The sequence below is a fragment of the Microtus oregoni genome, unplaced genomic scaffold (assembly GCF_018167655.1).
Source record: "Microtus oregoni isolate MIOR12 unplaced genomic scaffold, Mior012 000034F_ref0000314, whole genome shotgun sequence".
NCBI lineage: Eukaryota > Metazoa > Chordata > Mammalia > Rodentia > Cricetidae > Microtus > Microtus oregoni.
Window position 1 is genome coordinate 20,916,539 of NW_024543093.1, and position 21,158 is coordinate 20,937,696.

Genomic DNA, 21,158 nt, shown 5'->3' on the forward strand with positions numbered 1-21,158 from the left:
GATTCTGTCTCTCAAAAAAACTGCAAGTGCATGGGAACAGATGAAGGGACTGTGATAGGCTTTGGCTGCAGAGTGGGCCATTCTAGTCCTACCATTTATTGAACCTGTATTGTAATATCCCAGTCATTCTTCTCTTCTGTATTAAACCCTGCAGTATTTTAAGTGCCCTTAAACTTAGTTCACTCAAATAAGCTAAAGGGATGTTCTGTGCTTACTCCCTCCTGAGATAGCATCCTCCCTCTTGACAGAAGTTATAGCAAGGGTAAGCAAATTTCTTTCCATCTGGTTTAGTTCTGGTTTAGTTAAAGAATGATATTAACAAATGCTAGAAGAAAAAATAAAGCAATAGATGAAAGTCTCTAACTCACTTTAAAGTATGTTGGCAACATATTTGAAGCAGTTAGATCTGAATCTCATAGAGTCTTAATATAGTGTGCAAAGGATTGAGAATCATTGGGGGTTTTTTTGGCTTTAATATTCTTATCTGAAAAAGGACATTATAGTATCATGACCAGCATCTTTGTAAGAGTATGTTCATTTAAAAAAATAAAAATTCCTGGCACACAAAAAATACATAATGGATTGTAGCTAAATCCATTGATTGTTGTTCAACGAACTAATGATCATTTGTCTTTCAAAAATAAGCACAAGTAGTGTGCTGTAGTTAATTTTAATTGTCAAACTGACACAACCTAAAAGTGATCTCAATCGAGAAATTGCCCAGATCATATTGGCCTATGAGCATATCTGTGAGGTACTTTTCTGATTGCAAATTGATGTACCAGGGCTTAGCCCACTGTGGCTGTTACCATTCCCTGACAGGTAATCTAGGGTTGTATAATGAAGCTAAATAATTAAGCATGAGTTTGAAAAAGTCAGCCACCATGAAGCATTCCTGCATAGTTTTTACTTTAAGTTTCTGTTTGAGTTTCTGCTCTGAGTTCCTCAAAAATGGATTGTAACTTACAAGTTTAAATAAACATTTTCCTTCACTACAAGTGCTTCTGATCAATGTTTTTTTTATAGCACCAGAAAGAAAACTAAAGCAAAGTGGTCATCAAGGATATCCGGTATGTAAATATTAGGTCAGTGAAGAGGAGGTTGAGCATAGACTTCCTTCACTAATTTTAAGAACAATTACTTAGGAGTTAGCAGCCTTTACCTTCTTTCCAATATGACATCAAGGTTTCAGTGGAAATCAGAGTGAGATAAGACAGAGAATTCAAGGCTGAACTCATTGTCCTGAGGCAAGTGAGTCATCATTACATCATTTAACTCTGGATGGTTGAGAATTTATAGGCCAGTGCTGTGTCTCCCTAGTGATTGAACTGGCTACTGGAGAGGAAATCTGCTCAATTCTGATGAGTTCATATGGAACTAGATGCTGTTGGAATCATTTAGATAGCTGTGCATGGAAATAGGTATTTGGTTGTATTTGAATAACTCTTTTCTGCATGAAGTTTTTCTAGCAGGCAGTAAGTGTAAGTACAGTCCAATCCTTGTCTAAATCACAGGTTTGTGGTGTTAGGATCCTTTGAAGAAGCTCTGAGATATGGATTCATACACATATAAATTATTGAGGATAAGTTCTCAGGGGATAGAAAAGGAACTAGAGGTTCAAAATAGGGAACATGGGAAGGGCCCTGGTCACAGGAGGCCAGCCTTTTCTGCAGAAGAATAACTAACTGCTTAGCCTTTCAGCACTGCTCAGATAGCTGTATTTTACAGTCATCCACATATCTATTGCTCTGCTTTCAATAGAAGTAAAGTCTTAGGCTCTCCAAATCAAAGGGGAAAAGAGTGATGTGTTAGAAACAAACCACTTCAAAGCAGGACCATGTACAACATATCAAAGATAGGATACCAGAGACAAGATGCATCACTGACCTCTTTTTCTCTATGGAAATATCATGGCAACTGCTGTTCCTTCAGAAATTGCCCACATATACCCTAAAATACCTACAGTGCAAACTATAAAGCAGGAGTGTGGTACCACATTCTCATCCCCTTGAGATGACTCACACTTGTCAGACAACCGATATCTATAATAACATTTTCTTGTAATGCTGCTCTTTTATTCATCACAGAGTACTACAATAAAGTACAAAATCTGGTGATAAAACAATATTTGTAAATATTCTTAAGACTAAGAAGTCTGTCATCAAAGTGTTGGCAAGAAATACTTTGTTTTAAACCTCTTTTTAGCTTGGCATGGCTGCCATCTTGCTAAGTGTTCACAAGAAAAGCAAAGACAGTTTTCTGGTATCTCCTATTGTAATAGCACTGATAATAATAGATGGAGCCTCACTTGTAATTTAACCCTATTCCTTTTTTTAACCTTAGTCATTCCCTCAGAGGTCTGCTAAGTTTAAATATAAAAATGCTTCAGCATGTGTCCCCAGAGGCGATGAGGTCCAACCCCAACATAAACTATCTCTCTGGACCAGCATGGAGGCATGGGAATAATTAAGACACAGTTCACACAACAATATAGGAAGGCAGTCTCAGGAATCATTGAAATCCTGAAGATCACATTTATTCTCCAAACAGCTTTTATCTCCCAAAGTAAACTGAGGGGAAAGTTCATTAGCATCTTGTTTCCTGGGTAGTAGGACTAAAATCACATCTACAGCTCTGTCACTAGCTTGGATTAACACCTCTTCCAAGGCTGTCCCCATAATTACAAAGAAGGGAGCAGAACAACATCAGCATATCCTGATCTCTGGAGACAGCCAGACTGTAAGTGCTTTTAGCACCTCAGCTGCTATTGTGGCTTGAAAGCCTGGCTACCAAAACAATGCAGAAATATGTGGCCTGTATAACATTGCCCCACAATTCACTCTCTCTTAATAATTTTAAAATAAAAACCTGTGCTTCCACAACAGGGCAGATGATCATGTCTGCCTTGGGCAAAGACCTCTCCCTTTACCTGAGATTACCCGTCATTGAAAGTCAGGCATATTTGTAACTTCTTGTCCTAGGTTTTTGGAAGGGAGAAACCTCTCGTGTGGGATACCCAAAACCTCGCTGTCGCTAAACACCATTCCCCCGTTGTTATTCAGTTAAAAAACCCCACTGGGTATATCACCCAAGCCCAGTACCCCCTTTCTTCCCAAAGCCTCAGAGGACGAAAACCTATAATCTCTGATCTTTTGAGGAAGGGGCTGCTTCACCCCACCTCCTCCCCCTTTAACACTCCTATACTGGCTGTCAAAAAATCTAATGGAACTTATTGTTTGGTTCAGGACCTTTGGCTCATCAATTCTGCTGTCGTTCCTTTACATCCAGTGGTACCTAATCCCCTCACACTCCTGTCTAACATTCCTTCAGGGACCTCCCACTTCTCAGTCTTAGACCTTAAGGATGCATTTTTCTCTATTCCTCTCAGCCCTCAGTCTCAGAACATCTTTGCCTTCACCTGGACAGATCCTGATACTAATTTCTCCACACAACTAACCTGGAGCGTTCTCCCTCAGGGATTCTGGGACAGCCCACACCTCTTTGGCCAGGCTCTGGCCGCTGATCTGCTCTCACTGTCCCTCCTTAAAACAAAACTGGTACTCTATGTCGATGACATTCTGCTGTGTAGCCCATCTTTGGAGACTAGCAGGACTGACACTGCCACCTTATTAAATTTTTTATCCAAAAAGGGCTACAGAGTCTCGGCTTCTAAGGCTCAATTGTCTGCCACTCAGGTAACGTATTTGGGGTTAACCATAACCCCAACACAAAAAGCTATCACCCTGGACAGAAAAAGACTAAGTCAATCTCTTGCAGTTCCTTCCACCAAAGAAGAGGTTCTATCATTCCTGGGAGTGGCCGGTTTCCTGCGATCCTGGATTCCCTCATTCTCTCTTATCGCCCGCCCCCTATATGATGCAGCTCTTGGCTCTCTGCATGAGCCCCTCCTTCACCCCATCACCAAACCTTTCCAGAGACTCCAACAGGCCATTACCCAAGCCCCAGCTCTCCATCTTCCGGATTTAACCCGCCCTTTTTCTCTTTACGTAGCAGAAAAAGAGGGCTATGCCCTGGGAGTCCTAGGCCATCAACTGGGACCTTCCTTCGCACCTGTAGCTTACCTGTCAAAGAAGATGGACCTCACCACTCGGGGCTGGGCAGCCTGCATACGTGCTTTAGCGGCTGCTGAACTTCTTATTCGTGAGTCAAAAAAGCTAACCTTCGGAGCACCCACTACGGTTTTCTCTCATCATAACCTGTCTAACCTCTTAACTTACAAAGGCCTACAGACCCTACCTCCTTCTCGAGTTCTTTCCCTTCAGGTGGCGCTGGTGGAAGTCTCACATTTCAGTGCTGCCCACCTCTCAATATTTCAAATCTTCTACCTCAACCTAATGTTAATGATTCCCCATCCCATTCCTGCATTGAGATCCTAGAGGACCTACTGCCCCACCCCTCACATATACAGGAGGGCAGTCTGCCCCAGGCTACTCACACCTGGTACATGGACGGCAGCTCCTTTCTATGTGACAGGACCCGCAGAGCAGGTTATGCCATAGTGTCAGACACAGAGATAGTAGAGGCAAAGGCACTCCCTGCTCAAACTACTAACCAGCAGGCTGAGCTGATAGCACTCACCCATGCCTTTCAGTTAGCCGAGGAACAATCTTTAAATGTTTACACAGATTCTAAATATGCTTTTCATATCCTGTTATCTCATGTGGCCATCTGGAAGGAACGTGGGCTTCTCAAGGCGAAGGGAGGGTCTATTACCAACTCAGAGCATATTATGGACTTACTAAGAGCTTCCCATCTCCCTAAAGCTATAGGAATTATTCACTGTCGGTCCCATCAGTCTGACAGTTCTATTGTTTCCAAGGGAAATAACCGGGCTGACAGAGCAGCTAAGACAGCAGCACTTAGCTCAGATCTGCCTCAGTTACCTCAGGGAGTACTTACAGCACAGCCCACAACCTCGCAGACACCTCCTAACACTCATCAGATCCTGTCCTACCTACACCAGCGTTTTCATCCCAATGAGAAAACTCTACTTCATTTTGTAAAAACACATACCAAACCCACACCTGAGGATATCAGGTTCCTAAAAGCCACCACTGCCTCCTGTGAGATCTGCCAAAAGTCAGATCCCAGGACCAAATATCGTAGCTTCCCTTTTCCTACCCATCAGGCAAGGGGCTCCCTTCCGGGAACTGACTGGATTTTACTCATATGCCCACAGTCAGGAAGATTAAATATCTCCTGGTTCTGGTGGATACAATGTCTGGGTGGGTTGAAGGCTTCCCCAGCTCTAACAAGAGAGCCCAGACAGTCTCTGATGTTCTTCTCTGAGAGATTATTCCTCGGTTTGGACTCCCAACTTCTCTTCAGTCAGATAACGGTCCAGAGTTTACTTCTCAGATTTCTCAAAATCTGTCTAAAGTGCTTGGAATCCCCTGGAATTTTCACATACCGTACCATCCTCAGTCATCAGGTAAAGCAGAACGAACTAACCACTCTTTAAAGGAAGCTCTCGTTAAGATGTCACAGGAACTCCACCTCAACTGGGTAAGATTCCTGCTCCTAGCTCTTCTCAGGCTTCGGACTCTTCCAAGGGGCCCCCTTCTCATTTCACCCTTTGAACTCATGTATGGGCGGCTGGTCTTAATCCCCGGCCTCTCATCAGGGACCTCTCCCCTTCCTGACCACCTGCTCACTCCCCTCCTTTTCCACTTACGTTCACTACGGTGGGACTTCACAGATCACTCACTACCTCAACCATGTGCTAATACATGCTCACCGCCGGTTAAAATAGGAGATAAGGTATTATTCTCACCTCCAGGTCAGTGCCCTTCACCTCTTTCCCCTAAATGTCAGGGCCCTTTCAGAGTAATTCTTTTAATTCCCACAGCTTCCAAGCTTGAAGGAATTCCTCATTGGATTCACCTGTCACATCTTAAACCATTTATCTCCACAGCTCAAGATAATCCTTCATACATGGTAACTCAGATGGGACCTTGTTCTCTTAAGTTCCAAAGGACATCGGGTTCAGCCCCCTCTACTCCAGTCTAAGGAAGACAATGGTCCCAACAGTCACTGTGTTAACACATCCTTCCTTCTTTAAATTCACAAATAACCAACCAGCTGTCATTAGAGGTACCATCATCAAATACGGAGTCAAGGGCTCAGGTGGTAAGCAGATTCTCAACAAAGTTCTTTGACATAACAGGCCAGCCACTGACTGCAGCAGTGGCCCCTGAAATGTTAAGGAATATACGGTTAAAATCTATTTCTTTTAAGACATTTTCTTTAAGCTCCAGGATGCCAGCCCGACCCAGCTAAACAAATCAAACACAAGCGGATCATTAACGGAATAAGTATTATTTAATTTTTTATCATTCTTAACCCCAGACATCCTAAGACTCCCTCACCCCAGATCTCCTCTCCTCCCCTTTTAATTTTTTTTTCCTTCTACTAATGCAACTTTTGCCTTCCAGCATCTTAATGATGACCCAGTTACTCAGGAAAAGCCAGACAGATTTCTTCAATCAGCCACCTCAGATGCCAGCCAAGACCTCAAACGCCAGTGGACATCGGCCACCCCAAGACTTCAAATGCCAGCGGACATCAGCCACCCTAAGACTTCAAACGCCAGCGGACATAAGCCACCCCAGACACCAGCGATCCCAAGGACACCAGCGGCCTCAAACACCAGTGGGACATCGCCAGAATAATCGGACATTCCCTGGATCCCCTGATACCCAAAGCCAGCAGGAAGCAGCCATGAGAGACTGGACTACGCCCCCATTCCCTACCCTTTAAGGTCCCCCAATTTTTTTAATCAAACCAAAAGGGTGAAATGTTGTTCCTTTGCGTAACTACAGCTCCCAGTATTCTCTTGGACTATGGACATATTCCCAGAAGCCTTTGCATTTCCTGTTAAAAAGCGAGGGCCACCACGAGCTCTCTCTCTTCTCTCTTCTTCCCCGCCTCCCCTGTCGTGTTTGCACACCTTTTACCTGCCTGTTACCCCTCCCCCATTAAAAGTGCACCCACGTGGGACTGCCACGTGTCTGTGTCTTCTTCGCGTAATGTCTTTACCCTCTAACCCGCAGATAAGAAAGCCAGCCAGAAATTAAGAACAACAGGTGTACTTTGGAATCACCATAGAAGAAGGCAGCCCTGGCTATAATGCTTCCATTGGCTGCATGGTTGCATTAACTTCCCTTAAATCCTGAATCAATCTCCACTTTCCTGGTTTCTTTTTAATAACAAAAATTGGAGAATTCCGTGGTGAATTAGGTGGTGTAATGTGTCCATTATCTAGCTGTTCCTTTACTAACTGCTGGCCAGCTCATAATATTTCTTGTGTTAGAGGCCACCGATTTACCCCTACAGGCTCATTACTTTTCATACTATTGAGCCTGCATGGAGTGCAGGTTTTTCAGGGACCTCCCATAAAAATACCCTAATCCTGCCCTAGGAGGTCTATCATCTGGTATGATAGGATCAATCTTTTCCTTAATATTATTGCCTAGACCTTGATTAGGTAATAATCCTTGTTGAATTATTTGATTAGTAACAGCTGTGTTGGGAATATCAATATATCCCCATTTTGGGCATAATCTCTTAGCCCCATAAATTCATGGGTAAATAGGGAATAATATATGGCCAGAAAGTTTCTTCATGGCCTTTTTCATCTTTCCAATGTAGTTTATTACTACTCTGTTTAGAATTTATAGTCTGACCAATTCCTTGTAGTTGTGTAATTGTCTCTATTTTTGGCTACTTAGAAGGCCATTGGTTGGCCATTATAACAGAAATATCCATCCCAGTATCTATAAAACCAGCAAATATATCTAAACAAGGTCAGTTCTGGTCTCTGAGGACCAATGGCTTGTACCCAATATGCATCAGATGAACCAAATTTGTCCTTTCCTCTCTTTTCTTTTTTGCTTTGATTATTGGTTTACACAGTAGAAAGTAAAATTAATTGTGAAAGCCTCTGACCTGCCTTTAGTACAGACAACTCCACCTGGTGAGTGAGTCATCACCTTGATATCTCCCTCAAAATCAGCATCAATGACTCCAGGAGTGACAATAATCCCTTGCATAGTTGTGCTACTTCTCCCTAACAATAATCCTACAGTGTCTTTTGGTAAAGGCCCATAGACCCTGTGGGTAGAGCTTGTATCCCCACTTTGGATGTCAGAACCTTGTATATAGAAGAGCTGAGGTCAAGCCCTATCCTTCCTAGGGTTGCTCTGAAAAGGTCCTGTATAGATTTCCTGTGAGGAAACAGATTGCTGGATCACCCTATAATTTTGTCTCAGGGCCTGAAACTGGCCTCTACATCTGTTTCCTGAAAGGGGATTTCCTAGATCACCACTTTTTGATCTGCACTCACTAGTTCAATGCTTTTCTCTCCCATATCTCCTACATAATCCTGGTTCTCTTCTTTCCTCAGGCTTACTCTTCTATCAGGACATCATCTGACCTGATGCCCCATAAGACCGCATCCAAAAGAGCCTGCGGGTATTTCTGTAGTTTGCATTCTTCCCTGGGCCTAGGTTTCTCTGCTGGGATAGTAGGTCATTAATTGTCTCTCCCTGCAAGGCAGCAGCTATGGCCATTCCTTGTGTATACAACTGGCTGATATTGGAGCAAATTCAGATATAATCTGCAAAGTTACCCTGCTTATCAAAAGGGCTTATAGCTGCCTTACATATACAACATTAGCGTTCTCAAAGGCTAACTGTTTAATTATCAACTTCCCTGCTTCTATGTCTCCAGTCAACCTATTAGATGCCTATGTTAGTCTGGAAACAAATCCTGAAAAGATGCATCTGGCCCCTGTCTTATACTAGATAAATTTTTAGTCTGTTCTTTTGATGATGGAAGTTTACTCCAGGCCTTCTTGGCTATTGTATTAATTTGGAAATATGCTGCTATATCAAATTTTAACTGCTGATCTCTCACTATATAAGGTCCTTCACATGCATGCATTTTATACAAAATAGGAATCTATTGAGCTCTGTTTCTCTCAGCTGTGGCCTGACATTGTTTTGCAAATTTAGTTTTCCACAATAGATAGTCTCCTGCTGACAGGCAAGCATTGGCTATCTGCTTCCTACCTGCTGGTGACAGAGCTTCTACACCTATATTTTCTAACAGCATCTGTATAAAAGGAGCTGTGGGACCATACTGAGTTCAAGCAGTTTTTAATTCCTTGAGTAACTTAAATGATATAGAAGTATGTACTCTAAGCAGATTTTCTTGCACATCTCTTTGCTCTATTATGGGAAACAATTGAAATCATTGCATTTCTTCCCCTATGTTAATGGCTTTTCTAACACAAGCATGTAAAGGAGAATACTAAAAACCTTTTGGGGTGGTCTTATCCTATCAAACCAAATTAGCCTGGAAGGAATCCACAGGTTCTCATTCTCTGGAAACAAGCAGAACCTCTTTTCCAAAGCAACATACACTTAGATCTTATATCTTGAAGTCAAGATATCTTTATTTTGGTTTAATGTAGCAACCCCCAGAGTCAAGTGTCTTTCTGCTGTCAAAAAATTCAATCCAGACTCTCTGTGTATTTTCCATTTTTACATGACTTATTTTTTTATATTATTTTTGCTGTTTCTTTATAGATATTTTGTTTTACAACTATTTATTTATTTATTTATTTTAAAATATTTATTTATTTATTTATTATACAATATTATATCAGTGTATATGCCTGCAGGCCAGAAGAGGGCACCAGACCCCATTACAGATGGTTGTGAGCCACCATGTGGTTGCTGGGAATTGAACTCAGGACCTTTGGAAGAGCAGACAATGCTCTTAACCTCTGAGCCATCTCTCCAGCCCACAACTATTTATTTTTATAGCTGTTTATACTCCTTTTCTTCTCTCTCCCAAGCCTTTGTTTATATTTTAAACACACTGTATCTCTTTTATAGGTCACTTTTGTGTAAATCTGTCCTATTGTGTATTTGAAACCTTTTCTGACCAGGAGCATTTCTTGAAATGGTAAGCAGTATGGTTGTAGCAGACTTGGTTGCTGGCTCCAACTCTCTTGGCCTTTCAATATGGCAAATGTACATTTACTGCCAACTCTGGGACTGCTGAATGGGAGCTGTGCTCATCACCTCAACTCTGGGAAACACCATTCAACACATAAATCTTTTTTGTCTGAGTAAAAGCTAAATCTGTCATGCAGCACCTGCATGACCTTGAAATGTCTCTGTGTATGACAGCAGAAATATGCCATGCTCTTCTGCTTGTACATGCCTAGCAGAAATGATCCAGCCAGTAGCCTAGGCAAGGAGTGCTGAGCAATGGGCATGCTCTCAGAGCATGCACTCAGCTATATTTCTCCTGACCCCATGTGGGCATACAAGCACCTAGACCAAAGTAGTAGCTGGCCATGCAGGTTAGCCCCAACCACTTGAACAGCATTTGTTGTTGCTGCTTTATTTTGGGGGACACCATTTTGTAAAAGGAGACTACACCTTTGTTTCCCAGATTCCCAGATCGGAATAATCACACAGAAACTATATTCATTACAACACTACTTGGCCAAAGAATTAGGCATATTCCCACCTGGTTCTTATATCTTAAATTAACCCATTTCTATGAATCTGTGTTTTGCCATGAGGCTGTGGCTTACCAGGTAAGATTCTGGCTTCTTTCTCCTTCAGTAGCTTCATGATACCTGCCTTACTCTGCCATCTTTACTCCTCTATCTTTGCTTGGGTATCCTGCCTTGATATATTCTGCCATACCAGTGGTCAAAATAGCTTCGTTTTTTTAACAATGGTAATAAAATATATACACAGCATATAGAATCCCACATTAGGAAGTTAAGGCAGGAAAATCTTAAAATTGAGAATGTCTTGCACTACATAGCATGTCCATGATTCAGAAATGGTGTAAGAGTTCTTTCTGCTTGTGTGTTGTTTTCATTGGTTAATGAATAAAGAAATTACCTTGGCCTAGTTGATAGGGCAGAAATTAAGTAGGTGGGGAAGACAGAACTGAATGCTAGGAGGAAGAAAGGTGGAGTAGGAGAGAGCTGCCATGGAGCCACCAGAGACAGACATGCTGGATCTTTCCCAGTAAGACACTGCCATGTGGCAATAAACAGATTAATAAAAATGGATTAAATCAATATGCTAGAGTTAGCCAATAAGAGACTAGAGCTAATGGGCCAAGCAGTGATTTAATTAATACATTTTTGTGTGGTTAATTTGGGTATAACCTAGCCAGGTGGACCAGAAACAAACAAGCCTCCCTCCCTCCAACAATTCGTGCCAATGTGATAGTCTAAATCCACTTAAAAACCTGAGAGAGCTTAATTTTAAACACAAAAATACAGTTTATCACAGCTTTTTGCTGTTTCCTGGCTCCTTTAAGAGAGAACTTCTTGACTCAGCTTTAGCAGGACAAAAGTGGTAGTTTTAAAATGCTGGCTTTCTGGGCTACGCTGCTAGTGCAACCTCTGTGTCTTGAAGGAGACAGAACATTTGGATGGGGTTTATGAGTAAAGTACTATGGCTTGCTTGATGGCAACACAGACTTGCTGTGTGCCTGGAAGTAGGGAGGTATGTGTGGCTCAGAGGCAAAAGTGTCTCTGTCATGCTGGCCTGGGTGGGGCAAGCAGTCATTAACGTATTACCCAAGAACTGATGCAGGTTAAGTTTTTAAGAAGCACTTAGTATTTTAAGAAGTATTCCTGGACAGTAAAGAATTACAGATTCACAATAGGACAGATTCAGACATAAAAGAATTCTAAATGGGTCACAGTGTTGATAAATGTTTGTAGGCTTGGAAGAGAGAAGAAAAGGAATATAAACAATCATAAAATAAAGTTAATGCTTAAAAAAAGGTAGTCTTTAAAGAGACAGAGTACAGATAATCATACATTAATAGGAGTAAAGAAAAATAAGCCACATAAAAATGAAAAGTTCAGAGAGAGTCTGGATTATGTATATTATTATGTTTTCTTTGAATTTTTTGACTGTGAAGGAGCTAAGTACAGAGCGACATTTCATTATATGAGCTGCTAAGCTAAACCAGCATGTTTATTATAAAGGTATCTTGATTTCAAAATTTGAGTCCAAGGATATGTTGCTTTGGAAAAGAGAGGCTTTTTGTTTTCACAGAAGATGAGAACCTGTGGATTACTTCTAAACAAATATAGTTTGATAGACCACACCTTCCTGAAATGTTGCTGTGAACATCCTCAAAAACTTATTTTGCCCAATTGCTGACTGAGATGAACCTAGCACACAGGATACACCATGAAAGAACTGATTAATAGCACCCACACACAGCATGAAGCAGTATGGAGAAAACTATGCCCATATTCCCAAATATTGCTTATAATTGTTTGTTTACATTTCAAGGGGGATATGCTATAGAGATTTGCATTGGTATGGATCTTGGCTTATTGATACAAATTTAAGGTCAATTTTGTTATATGCATTTCTGACTTGATTAAGGTATTGTGATTATGTAGTTCATTTTTAAAAATGTAATGTATAATTAAGAAATATAGCTTAATAGAAAAAAATCACCTATAATAGTCAAGTTTGTAGTCATGTTAGTTAGATTTCTACATGTACAGAGAAATATTTCAGATGGATATGGATTCTTAAAATATCTCAGAGACCTTCCTTCAGAATATGACATTTAAAATGTTTAAGAATTTAAGACTTTCATGACAATGAGACACATCTTCTCCTGGCAGTACCAGTTACTTCAAGAGGAAGATGGACATCGAAGAGGCTCCTTATGGAGTTGATTAGCCATTTGGACAAGAAACTACTCTTGCCTAGACTACTTAACTAGACAAGAAGTGCCCACAGAGAAATGACTGATGAACTTGCCTAAAGCTGAGATGATCCTTTGGGGTTCCTGCTTCATAAAAGTATCTGTAAGACATTCTGCAGGATATAGAAAATAATGACTGGCAAACTGCCAATATAGGCAGAACTGTCTTTGAAATTTCCTGCTTCATGGAAAAGTCTTCTGGACACTATGAGCCTGTAGGCTGCCCCAACAGTACAGAAAAACTTTGGGTGATTGTCCAGGCAGCGAGATGTCTCTGTCAATTCTAGAGTTTTGGAAGTTGCTTATAATGCACTTCCAGCTTACATAGTTATATTATATCCTTCTGGAGTCTTTGATGGAGTTGAATAATTTATAGTTATAGTTATTCTTGGTTATGATAAAAGATAAAGTAGATACAAATACTGTAACTATAATTCTTGCTTGATAACTGTCTTGTTATATGTAATTTTACTATGTTAAAGTTTAAGCCTTCCTTTTTGTTTAAACAGTAAAGGGAAAATGGTGTACAATTTCCTTCTGTTTGTGTGTTGTTCTCATTGGTTAATGAATAAAGAAACTTCCTTGGCCTAGTTGATAGGGCAGAACTTTGGTAGGCAAGGAAGACAGAACTGAATGCTAGGAGAAAGAAAGCTGGAATAGGAGAAAGCTACCATAGAGCTTCCAGAGTCAAAGATGCTGAATCTTTCCCAGTAAGGCACTGCCATGTGGCAATAAACAGATTAATCGAAATGGATTAAATCGATATGTAAGAGTTAGACAATAAGAGGCTAGAGCTAATGGGCCAAGCAGTTATTTAATTAACACATTTCTGTGTGGTTATTTTGGGTGGGCCAGGAACAACAAGCATCCCTCCTTCTAACACAGAAAGTCAAACACAAATCAAAGCATGTTATAGAATGTAGTCATGTAATATTAACCAAACATTTACTGAGATATACTATGTTAGAAAATTGAAGGTCAGCTATATGATGTCAATGATCATCAGCATATATGTAGCTGATTTGGACTCAGAAATCCAGAATTCATTTAAGTTCTATGTTAATTGATGGCTAAGAAACAAAGAAAAAATCAAAGAGTAGGTTTGATTCTTATAGTTTGCTTACACTGTCATGGAGAGACAATGAGGTACAATGTTATGCATAGTTAATGTGAAGTATCAGTTATTTCTAAGACTATATGGCTTATCATTTATTCTTCCTTTTCTATAGAAGATGCCTTGACATGTTTTCCCTTCCATTCTTTCTCCCCCCCACCGACCTCTCTCTCTAACAAACTTCCCAACTGCATCATTAAGTCCATGGGCAGACTTTGCTATTGTGCAGAAATGATAATGAGTGAAAAAATGAGTATGATTTTAGGAAGATGAAACAGACCTGGGGAGAAGAGTCAAGTCTTAGAGATCAGTAGTGATACAGAGTTTAGAATTTATGGACACCAAAAGACCAGACATATAGCTAAGACAAGAAAAGTCAGGAACTTGGGAAATGGGAGACAATAATGTACCAGTCCTTAACAAGAGGCTTAGCATTGGCCTATCATCCTCATAATCAAAATGGTACCTAAGGGAATATTAATGAGAAAGCCTATAGGGTGAAATGCCTGAGAATCAGACTTTGGTTCATAACTGCTACATTTTTAAGTACTCTGGGACATGTTTATTTGTTCAACATCTTTTGGTTTGGTTTCATCTGGTTTAGTTTGGTTTGGTTCATTTGCAAAATTTCAAACTTCATAGTCCACGTATAACAGACACTAAGTGTTTAAAAATGAATTCTGAGATACTTATTGACTCCATTGTTTAACAGTTCTTTGTTCAGCTACTGAGGTTCCCACTGAAGAGATCTTAATGTCTTGGTCATGTGTGCTTGTTGCATGAGTGGGATAGAAAGGCAGAAGTGATAATAAAGAAGGGGACAATATTAGCAGGACATACTGGAAACTATCACTAGTAGAAAAATATGCAGCCTCATTCTTTCTGAGCACTCCCTGGACCCTGCCTTAGTATCCTTGTAACTGCTAAAGTTTTTGAGTGGAAGGATGTGGTTAATCAGTTCTCTTTTTCTCAAAATATGTAAAGTTCTTAAAAAATCACTTCTGTCATTTTTCAAACATGTTCTCTGACATGATCTTAGTTATTTCATAGGATTAATCTTCTGGTATATTGATAATTTTAAGCTTGTTAAACTTTATTCTTCAGGGTTGAGTTTTCCCCACTCTCCTTTCCCTACTTCACATAGACTAACCAGCAAATTAACCAACCAATCATACCAACCTTCCAAGTTTTGCTTTTACTAAAAGTAGATTCTGTGGATTAGAATTATCACTCAGCAATGCTGTGAACTCTGGAAATGCTGCACTTTTTCATATATATTGACCGTATTCCACCATCTTCTGACAAAATAAGACATTACAATCCAATTCCTAAGTAGTGGATCTCTTTTCATTAGCAGGTTGATATAACTATGATGAAAAAAAACAGATTATTTTATAATAACCATATTATTATGAGTGTTAAAAATCATGCTTATATTTTCTAACAGGATAATAAAACTTTCTTCTGAATCTGAATCCTAATGTCATCTTTTACCACTGTCTATTCTGCACTTAGGTTTTCCTTTTTTTATTATGTGCTTTGATAGCACTTGCCTTATTTTTACTCTTTCACCCTTTACCACATCTTCCAACTTGTGTGTTATATTGTATTATGATCTTTGTCTTTCTTTCAAAATATCTATCAACAATTCCTCTTTTCTATGATGAGTATCAGGTACTGATTCTTATATTTGGGAACTTCCCTGTATGTGTGTGTGATATAATACCAAGAACAGAGATCATGATCTCGCAAAATCTAGTCATCTTCTTATCTGTGCGTCTTAAGCACAAGTGAAGGAATGGTGGATCTATGCAGCCACAGTGGTAACTCATGGTTAGGAACTGTTCCTATTACTGTGGAACAGAAAAGCAACAGGCTGGACTTCAGAAGCCCACATTTGTAGACTATACCTCCTAAAGGGTTAAAAGCCTCCAAAATTAGCATCTAGAGCGGGGGAATAGATATTCAAAACATTAACCTATATGGAACATATCAGATTTACATCCTAACAAAAATTATTTCACAATCAAATTATTATATATGAATTGAGTAAAATATTTACTAGCTTAGTTTAAAGCTGGCTTCATAAATCATTGTCATCCTTGTTCTATTTTGCCTGACAATGCTTTTAGAAAATACCTTTCAAGGGGGCTGGAGAGATGGCTCAGTGGTTAAGAGCATTGCCTGCTCTTCCAAAGGTCCTGAGTTCAGTTCACAGCAACCACATGGTGGCTCACAACCATCTGTAATGAGGTCTGGTGCCCTCTCCTGGCCTGCAGGGATACACACAGACAGAACATTGGATATATACATAATAAATAAATAAATATTTAAAAAAAAAAGAAAATACCTTTCAATATTTCATAAACTGGTGCTTTTAGTATTAATTAATAAATTTCTTTGAAAAAATATTGCACACAATTGTTACAGTGATGCAAAGTTACCATAATCCTTATATTAATTCAGGAATATATTTTATGTATTTCTCAGAAAAAAAAATTACTTAAATGATCAGATATACCAGTCTTTATATGGTTGGTTGTTTCACTATACTAAATGTTTAAGAGATCTTGCATAGAATATGAATTCAAGAAACAATAAAAGAAAGGAGCTCTTAGAAGTTAAGATTAGCATATAAAATAAATATTTTTTAAAATTAAAATTAAAATTGTCAGTATCACTGTGTTGAAGCTAAATTTCCTGTTTGATTCTCAATTTTTCTAGTAATTCATTTAAAGAATTAATCATAAACATTCATTGAAATTTTCAGAGAATGAGAGGGAATTACTTCTAATTACTTGCTATAGTTTTCATACCTTGCAAGCACATTCCAATGTAGTTTCATTTTTATTCTTGATCATCTTTTTTTATTTATTAGATTTTTTTAAAATACCAATCAAAGTTCCCACTCCCTTCCCTCCTCCCATTCCTTCCACACACCCTCCCACCCCACCCCTCTCCAACCCTCAGAGAGGGTAAAGCACATTGTTTTGTGGGAGGTCCAATGCCCTTCCTACTATATCTAGGCTGAGCAAGGTATACAACCAAAGAGAATAGGTTCCCAAAAAGCCAGTACATGCAGTAGGAATAAATCCTGGTGCCACTGCCAGTGGCCCCCAGTCTGTCCTACTCATGCAACTGGCAATCACATTCAGAAGGACTAATTTGGTTCTGTTTGCTCCTTCCCAGTCCAGCTGGAATTGATGAGCTCCCAATAGCTCAGGCAGACTATTTCAGGGGGTGAACCCTTCTTGATCTTGACCTCTTTGCTCATATTAAGAAAGAAATTGAAGAACATTCCCGAAAATGGAAAGATCTCCCATGCTCTTGGATAGGTAGTATCAACATAGTAAAAATGACAATCCTACTAAAAGAAATCTATGGACTAAGTACAATCCCCTTCAAAATCCCAACATAATTCTTCACAGGCCTTAAAAGAACAATAACCAACTACATATGGATAAACAAAAAAACTCAGGATAGCCAAAACAAATCCTGTACAATAAAGGAACTTGTGGAGGCATCACCATCCCTGACATCAAGCTCTATTACAGAGATTCAGCTTGGTATTGGCATAAAAACAGAGAGGTTGACTAATGGAATAAAACTGAATACCCAGACATTAATCCACACCTTATAGATACCTTATTTTTGACAAAAAAAAAATAAACAATGGGGAAAAAGTATCTTCAACAAATGGTGCTGGCATTACTGGATGCCAACATATAGAAGAATGAAAATAGATCCATATCTATTGCCATGCACAGAACTCAAGTCCAAGAGGATTAAAGACCTCAATATAAATCTGACCACACTGAAGCTGAATGAAGAGAAAGTGGGAATTAGTCTTCAATGCATAGGCACAGGAGACCAGCGTAATTTCTTGCTGTGACTTTTTGTTTGTAGCTCACAGTGGTAATTCTAGGCTGTATTTGGAACTAGTACCTGAGGGAAGGTTGCCCACAGAGCCATCTGAGAACACACTCCTGTGGTTTAGTCATCAGTGGGGTGGGGACAGCAAGGGCATTGCATACATTGAGCAGGTTTCTCTTCTACCCTTCATATAGAGGTAGAATGAGGGTTACCTTTGAAGGCCGACTGAATTTTAAGTCCAGAAATTAAAGTCTGCTGTATTGCTCAAAGCAGAAAATAAACAAGGTCACCCAAATGCAATAATAAATGCATGGATCACTATATTTGAAAAAATCCTAGTGTTTTTGCTGAAATAATTCCAATACAAAAATCTGTAATGATTTTAATCTTCATTAGCCTGTGTAGAATTAATACTCCAATTCTAGTAATAAGTTGAGGGCCATTTATAGAAACTGACTTTGATTATTGAAGAAAAGAAGATCACTAGCCCTTCTTTCAGTACGTATCAGGGGGTGGGCTCATTTATCTATTAAAAGTAAACTTGGTCCAGAGAAAGGCTGACCTCACTTGTTTCATATGATACTAAAAATGTTTAATTTGGCTGTTGAAGCCTTGTCTATACACCTCTTCTGCCTTCTCTAACATCAATAGCTACAGCTTATATAAAATAGACAGGGTCTCCAGTAGGGAGTTCCTGAGGTCATTTCATGTTTTTAGCATGTTACAGGGGATTAACTCATGTTTCACCTGGGTAGTCCTCTGGATGCAGAGGACATTCTCCCTGTTCTTATAAACCTTCTAAAGTTAGATTTGTGACACTGTGATGTGGGAGTGTCATATATCAATCTGTTGATTTCATAGGTTAATTAATAAAGAAACTGCTTTGCCTGATAGGTTAGAACACAGGTGGGTGGAGAAAACAGAACAGAATGCTGGGAAGAAGGGAAGTTAGGCAGACACCCTGCCTCTCCTCTCTGGGGCAGAGACAATGAAGCTCCAGCCCAAGATGGAAATATGCTAGAATCTTCCTGGTAAGCCACCACCTCATGGTGCTACACAGATTATTAGATATGGGTTAGTCAAGATGTGAGAGTTAGCCAAGAAGAGGCTAGATATAATGGGCCAAGCAGTGTTTAAAAGAATATAATTTGTGTGTTGTTATTTTGGGGCATAAGCTAGCCAGGCGGCCGGGAGCCAAGTGGCAGGAATGCTGCCTGCAGCTCCTTCTACAACACTGTCTGTGTGGTCCTATTACCTGTTTGTGTACCTGCTCTGGCCACACTTTAGGAGAGCCCTGTTTCAATGATATCAGAGCTTGTTTCAAAATTAAAGTAGATAGAGAAAGATAGTGCTTGGCACCTTCCATTTTTTTTGTGGCTTCAATTGCTCTCAACAACATTCTCTGCCACAGTGAACACAATGTTCTGATCTTCTGAGTGACTTGGGATCAACAGAAAAGTGAGCAGAGGACTCATGGGGTGCAAGAGGGTGTTCCATGTTCCGCTAGGAGATACCTGCACTCATAAGGCAGAAGAGAAAGGTTTAGGACAAGACTCCATCTTGGCACACACTATAAAGCAGCAACTAGGAGGCTCAACTTCCTAGGGAGCATCAAACTGAGAGGCATTCTCTCTCCAGAGCAGAGAAGATACCAGGTTTACCTGCCTGGTACTTGGAGTATGACTTTAGACTTCCACTAATCCAGGCCTGCTGAGACAGGTGGCTCAAGACTGGCTCATTTCTGAGGGGTATCTCCTTTCCATGGTCTTCCAAGACACAACTCCTTTCCAGACATTATTAGCTGGGGATCATGTTAATTGCTGTCCAGAAGCAAAGTCAGGAAGATGGAGCTGTGACTGTACAAAAGTCGGACATGCAAAGTGACCTCCTTTTCAGGAAGAAGTGTATTGACCCAATAGGAGTCACTGTTCACAATATTAGTACTATTTATATTGGTTTTAATGAATCAAATATTGATAAAGTTTTATTATTAAATTGTAATCTAAGACTATTTTTAATTATTTCTAAATGTTGAATGAAAAATTATTTAAAAATACTTTTCACTGGATGTGGAAGCTGAAGCAGAATTATCATGAGCTTGGGAGCAGTGTTGATTGCTTAATGAGACCTTGTCACAAAACAACCAAAGTATTTTTCTCCTTCTGAAATGTCTAGTTATTCATGGCCTTTCTAAAGTATATGGCAATATAATGTATATACATGTAATTTTAAGGTCAATGAATGTACATATTTACGTATAAGGTACCAAACAAGGAAGTTCTGAGACCATCCACAAAGTTATCTGGCATACTCAACTGAAAATTATCTCTATGATTATTTAAAGACAGAAAGAAAGTGTTTATATCTGCTATGCTATGCTTTATTATTAATATTGTTTATCTTTTTGCATGTTAGAAATAAACAAAAAATTATAATAAGAACATTGAACTGTGACTTCTGGATAAGTTATACAAAGCAATTATTATTACTTTTTGAGACAAAATCCTATGTAGCCTAAGCTGACCTCAAAGTCACAATGTAGCCAAGGATGACCTTGAACTCCTGACCTTTTTCCTGCCTCACTTCTCTTATGACTGGATTATGGTTTTGGGAAATAATCTGGTTTTAAGAGGGGCTAGTGGTCAGTCATAAGGCTTTGCACATGTTAGGCAAGAACTTTAGAAACTGAGTACAGCTCCCTAAGTTGTTATTTAATGAGGTATTCTTGGTGTTTCTGTAATGTTCCTTCTGCCAGCATCAGAGCTCAGTAGGAGCTGTGGGAACACTTACAGTTCAAAGATGAGTCCCCTTTAAGCTCAGGACTGAAGGGAAGGAGTAATGATGGTTTGTGACCTTTGATCTGAAGCATGCGCAGAACATTTGCCCAAAGTTCCTAATGGTAAGAAATATTGTTTACAAAAGAAAAAAGTAGGATGATAGTGTTGATTTTGCCTCCATAGTGTCTCTTCACACTCTACACTCTCAGAAAAACTCTACGGATCTGTTCTTACAATTTGAACACACTTTTAGGTCCTGGACCTTTATTCAGTTTTGTTAGTTGTGGCTATGTAGTATATACTTTCTTATCAAGATATAGAAAATGTAAAATTCGCCTTGTCATTGACAACTTCCCACAAAGAAGAAAAGCCAACTTCTTAATCTTTGAATATATCGAAGACAGATCATCTTACAACTAACAAACCATTTCTCATCTTTTAATGAATTAAAAACAAAACAAAAACAAGGAAAAGTCAAATAAAGTGGGTCTTAGCATAGAAAAACATGTCTGCTCACCCCTAGTCATTTGGAAATATGTGCTCTGTGATACTGGCAGAGACTAACACTGAAGACACACATGGCCCCTTATAAACTA